The following is a 5,823-nucleotide window of genomic DNA, read 5'->3' as shown; positions in this document are numbered from 1 at the left end:
AATGTGGACTCTCATCACTTACTCAATATAGAACTTGAGATTTTAGCCAGAGTAAAAAAAGAAAGACATAATAGGAATACAAATCAGAGAGAAGGAAATCAAATTTTTACTATTTATACGTGATTTAACTTTATACTTTAAAAAAAGTAGACTCTTCCCCTTTCGCTGATGCAAGAGCCTAGTGCAGTTCTTGGAAGTGTTTCGGTAAGAGCAGCGCTGACGCCGAGGCCTGGGACTGATCTGTCTCACTTCCCATCCTTGCTGAGCCCACTCGAGCTGCAGCCATGTCTGGGGACAAGATGATTTTTGATCCTACTATGAGCAAAAAGAAAAAGAAGAAGAAGTCCTTCATGTTAGATGAGGAAGGAGATACCCAGACAGAAGAAACCCAGCCCTCAGAAACAAAAGAAGTGGAGCCAGAACCAACTGGTGACAAAGATGTGGAAGCTGATGAAGAGGACAGTAAGAAGAAAGATGCTTCTGATGATCTAGATGACTTGAATTTCTTTAATCAGAAGAAAAAAAAACAGAAAAGATATTTGATATTGATGAAGCTGAAGAGGGTATAAAGGATCTTAAGATTGAAAGAGATATCCAAGGGCCAGCTGAACCAGAGGATGACCTTGATATTATGCTTGGCAATAAAAAGAAGAAAAAGAAGAATGTTAAGTTCCCCGATGAGGATGAAATACTAGAAAAAGAAGAAGCTTTAGAAGATGAAGACAGAAAAAAAGGTGATGTTATCTCATTCAGTAACCAGACAGGCCCTGCTTGGACAGGCTCGGAGAGAGACTACACATATGAAGAGCTACTGAATCGAGTGTTCAACATCATGAGGGAAAAGAATCCAGATATGGTTGCTGGAGAAAAAAGAAAATTTGTCATGAAATCTCCACAGGTCATCCAAGCAGGAACCCAGAAAACTTCTTTTGTCAACTTATAGATATCTGTAAACTATTACATTGTCAGCCCAAACATCTTCTTGCATTTTTATTGGCAGAATTGGGTACAAGTGGTTCTACAGATGGTAAAACCAACTTGTAATCAAAGGAAGATTCCAACAGAAACAGATAGAAAATGTCTTAAGAAGATATATCAAGGAATATGTCACTTGTCACACATGCCGATCACAGGACACAATTCTGCAGAAGGACACCAGGCTCTATTTCTTACAGTGTGAAACTTGTCATTCTCGATGCTGTGTTGCCAGTATCAAAACTGGCTTCCAGGCTGTCACAGGCAAACGAGCACAGCTCTGTGCCAAAGCTAACTAATTTGCTAATCACCACTGATTTTGCAAAGCATGTTCTGAGGAATTGGCTGGACAGGTTTACCATCAGAGTGGATATATCATTGTATTAAAAACATGATATAGAAAAGCTGCCAAGTTCTTTGACGAGTGGTTGGTTGATCTGAAATCCTTGCCGATGCTCAAGCTGTTGACATACTTATTGCCTACTTTAACAACTGTCAGAGAAACAAGATGGGGTAAGGAGGTGCTTTTCTAAAATCATTCATAGATTTCTGTAAAACGCAAGATAAATTAAAATTATTATAACAGTGATTCTTTCAATTTGGTTTGTCCTTCAGTTTTCTTTATTAAAAATGTGCTTAGTGAATTCAGCCACAAGCAAGTTTGTGCCTGTGCTCTGGAGGGGTCACTGTACCTTTCTCCTGAAAAAACTGGATTATTGGCAAGCACTTCAATTGGGCAGCCACTTTTCCTTCTCAGCTTCTTTTGAAATAACAAGGCTAGCATAGACCTGGCTTCCCATGAAAGGGTGGTTGGAACATAAGATCTGGGCGACTGCCTGTTTTCACTATCTGTGGAATAACTACGTAGATTTGATTTCTTTTTCTTATGTGAGGATTGTTGCTACTACCTCTCCACCAGCCCACCAGTCCACATGAGAGAAATACAAGGTGCTAGGTACCCTTCTCAGAGTTTTCCTCCTTATTTGGCCTCTGTGTCTTGTAACTGACACACTAGTTGGGTGACTTTTGGTGATGAAATGGTATAGTGTGTGCAGGACACACAACTCTGAAAGTCTAAATGGTGACACTAGAAGAAGCTTTTTTTTTCTCCAACCTTGTGTTTTTGGGTTGAAAAGCCCCTACCACAAATGCTTTTCTATTTTCTGTACTAAAATAACTTTGAATGTTATTGAGAAACCAAGAGATGCTGTTGCTTGTGTGGTGTTTTGGTGCCTCCATGTCTGTCTCTTGATGACTTGGCTGGAAAGGTATTCTTTATTGGAACCCAGGGGAGAAGGCTGTCTCGTAGGTCTGTGCGGTGATCTGCCTTGCTTGCACCTGCTTAGGATAAGGCATACACAGTGCTTCTCCCTTTCTTGGTGCCGCATTGTTCACACTAAGTGGCTTAGCAACAGTCACTCAGCCCTGAATGTCTTCACCACATTGTTTTTAATCACTGTGACCTTTAATATAGGCCAGTTTTGTCAAGTACTTGGGCTGTCAAGTGGTAGAGGGAGCCTTCCCTCAATTGAATAGGTCTTCCTTAGAAGACTCCATACTGGTTGAGTTGCCACCACTGCCATGATGAGCCCGGATGCTGTTTATGACCACTTTCCTTATTTTAATCTACACCACGGGATTCCCAATTTTGGATAATACTGTGAATAAAGCAAGGATCAGTGACTCTTGTGTAACTAGCAAAACAAACAAACAAACAAAAAACAAACCTAGACTCTACAGAAAGACTTAAGTAACAAATTTAGTGAAGTAGCAGGATACAAAATCAACTTACAAAAATTAGTAACTTCCCTGTAACAAATAATGAACTTGTTGGGAAAGAATTTGAGATCACAATTCCATTCATAATAGCCTCAAGAGAAAAAAGTTAGAAAGGAAGAAAGAAAGAAAGAATAAACCTAACCAAAAAGATAAAAATATCTCTAAATGTAAATTATAAAACACTGAAGAAATACATTGAAGAAGACACTAGAAAATGGAAAGATCTCATTGGCAGAACTAATATAGTTATATGACCATACTACGCAAAGTAAACTACAGGTTCAATGCAGTCTTCCTCATAATACTAATGTATTTTCCACAGAACTAGAAAAAATTCATAAAATTCACATGGTAGCACAAAAGACCTTGAATAGTCAAAGCAATTCTGAAAAAGGAGCAAAGTTAGAGGCAACACAATATCTTATTTCAAAATGTATTACAGAGTCATACTAACAAAAATAGAATGCTACTGGCAAACACCAAAAAAAAAAAGAAAGAAAAGAAAACCAAATAAACAATGACAACAAAATACGAGACAGGTGTCTCAATGTAATAAAATAGAGGACACAGAAATAAACTAGACCCATATGTCTCACAAAGTCAACCCAAAGTAAATCAAAGACTTATGACCTGTAACTATAGAACTGTGAGGACAGAGGGGAAGGTAAGAGAGGACGGAAGGAAAGGTAAACATTATCATGATCAAAGCACGACAATGCATGTATGGAAGTATCATAGTGAAACCCATTGATTTGTATAACTAGTATGCATTAATAATTATATAAGATTTCTAATCTCTTCTAATGTGAATCTCCTTTGCTATTATTTAGATCTAGGATGTCTTCCAAAAGTCTCACGTGCTCAAAGGTAAAGCTTTTAGAAAGTGATTGGATCACTGGGGCACTGTGTTAATCAGTGGATTGATTCATTAATAAGTTTATAGCTAAGTGTGCTTTTAGCAAGGGGGCCCTGATTAGAACAAATGTGTCATCAAAAAACAAAGAGAGAGATAGGTTGGGCCAGGGATTTAGCTCAGTGGTTGTGGTTCTGCCGCCTGCCTTGCAAGCATAAGGACTTGAGTTCGATCCCTGGTATCAAGAAAAAAAAAATGTCATTTGGGGATATGTCACCCTCCCTGGCTCCTTTCTTGTCTCTCTGTTTCCTGGCTGTCATAAGGAGAGCATCTTTCCATGCTCTTTTACCATGCCATTTCTGCCTCGGAGCAGCTAACCATGGACTGAGTCCTCCAAAACCGTAGGCCAAATAAAACCTTTCCTCTTTTAAATTGTAAATATTGGGTATTTTGTTCCTGTAGCAGGAAAGCAGACTAATACACACAGCTCCTAACTCAGAGGATATACATGATAAAGTAATTTAAATTGTCCAGTTTAGACTTTTGCCTTGGCTAAAAAGAATAATCAGAAAAGCTGAGTGATACCATAACTTTTGAACTTTTATGATTAAAAGTTTTTTCATACCCATGATCATTTTCTATATAATAATTGCACTTCAGAAAGGTCATGCTCCCAAAGAAAATCCACAAGTTCACAGTCCAAGTTTTGCAAAAAGGAAGAAATAAAATGTAGAAATGTGAATGACTATAGACACCTCCTTAAAAATTTTAGGACTCAGTGTAAAATCTGTCAATCATAACCTAAAGTGGGAATGTGGCTCTCCAGAGTATTGGGAGGATTGTGTTTCGTGAATGGAGGTGTGTTCAGAGAGAAAGAAAATGTAGGTACATTTTCTGTGGATCAGAAGTTCACTTGAAGAGGTTATAATTTTCATATTGGTTTTAAAAAATCTATTAATTTGACCTTAACTCTCTATATAAAAATGAGTTTTGTTAGTTAATAATGGTTTGTTTAATGAGCAAATGACAAAATTCCCTGCATATTACACATATGTACTAGCACCTAGAATAGTACATAGTATTTAAATTGTATATTTAAAAACCACTTCTGTTTTTCTGGGCCTCTATAAAAGTTTTCTATAGTTTCTGGAGTCAGGTGCACTACTGTTGTGCCATGAGGTCCTGATTTTTCTATAGTTTCTATATGTTTTCTACAGTAAAAAATATTCCACAAATGTTTTTACTATATATTCTATTTTTGGAAGGATGCATATGAATAAACATACTTGATATATTATTATCATTGTTGTTGTTGCTTTGTAGGGCCTGGGATTGATCCCAGAGCTGCTCTACCACTAAGCTACATCCCTAGCCCTTTTCTCTTGAGTAGCTTGGATTCCAGGAATGTGTCACTGCACTTATCTGATGACTTTGCTTTTAAAAAATAAATATTTGAACTTGTGCTCATAAGATAATGCAAGTAGCTTAAAATGGAAATTTACCTTTCTGTGTAAATTATAACTTTGTGAATTCAAGTGACACATAATAATTCATTGGTCACATTTATTGCTGTGGTTTGGATTTTTTTTTCTTTTTGTAGTACTGGGGATTAAATTTAGGAATCTAGGACCTTCATATTGAGCTACATCCCCAGATACCCCCCTTTTTTTCTTTTCTTTCTTTTTTTTTTTTTTTTGAGACAAGGTCTTGGTAAACTGCCTAGGCTAGGCTTGAACTTGCAATCTTCCTCCCTCAGTCTCCCAGAGTGCTGGGATTATAGGCATGCACTACCATGGTTGGTTTGTGGTTTTAATATTTATACAAAGGAATTATGATGTTTAGTCATTACAGGATGTTTAAACCAAGATAGGATGCCAAAAGGATTGTATATTAGCCTGACTGATATTTACTTACCATGTCTTGATCTTAGAAGCCTGAGTCATCATTGAGGAAGCTGATTTAAGCCTTTCCAATACAGTGGTGCTTTCCTGAATAATTTTTCAGATAGTAAGTTTTTATGGTGACAAAAAGAGGAATACATTGTAAAGATTTCAAAATTGATCCTTCCATCATTGTCATTGGCCTCTGAAACAGAGAAGCAGGACATAAAGACATGCCAATTAGGTATTTTTCTTCTTTAAAATATGAGGAATAAGTCCAAGTTTGGGAGAAACAAGTCCTGCTTAATTTTAACAGGCTTTCTCTTCTTCTGACAT

General features: G+C 37.1%; 1 pseudogene; it reads left to right on the top strand.

Annotated features, from left to right (window-relative positions):
- The first annotated feature begins 248 nt into the window (after positions 1-248).
- Positions 249-1,348, top strand: LOC101696691 (eukaryotic translation initiation factor 2 subunit 2 pseudogene; annotated as a pseudogene).
- Positions 1,349-5,823: the final 4,475 nt, after the last annotated feature.

The sequence above is a fragment of the Heterocephalus glaber genome, unplaced genomic scaffold, assembly GCF_053883595.1.
Source record: "Heterocephalus glaber isolate CG9 unplaced genomic scaffold, H.glaber_assembly_v1.0 deba00001553, whole genome shotgun sequence".
Taxonomy (NCBI): Eukaryota; Metazoa; Chordata; class Mammalia; order Rodentia; family Bathyergidae; genus Heterocephalus; species Heterocephalus glaber.
Note: the sequence above shows the minus strand (reverse complement) of the source record. Positions and strands in the feature narration are given on the sequence as shown.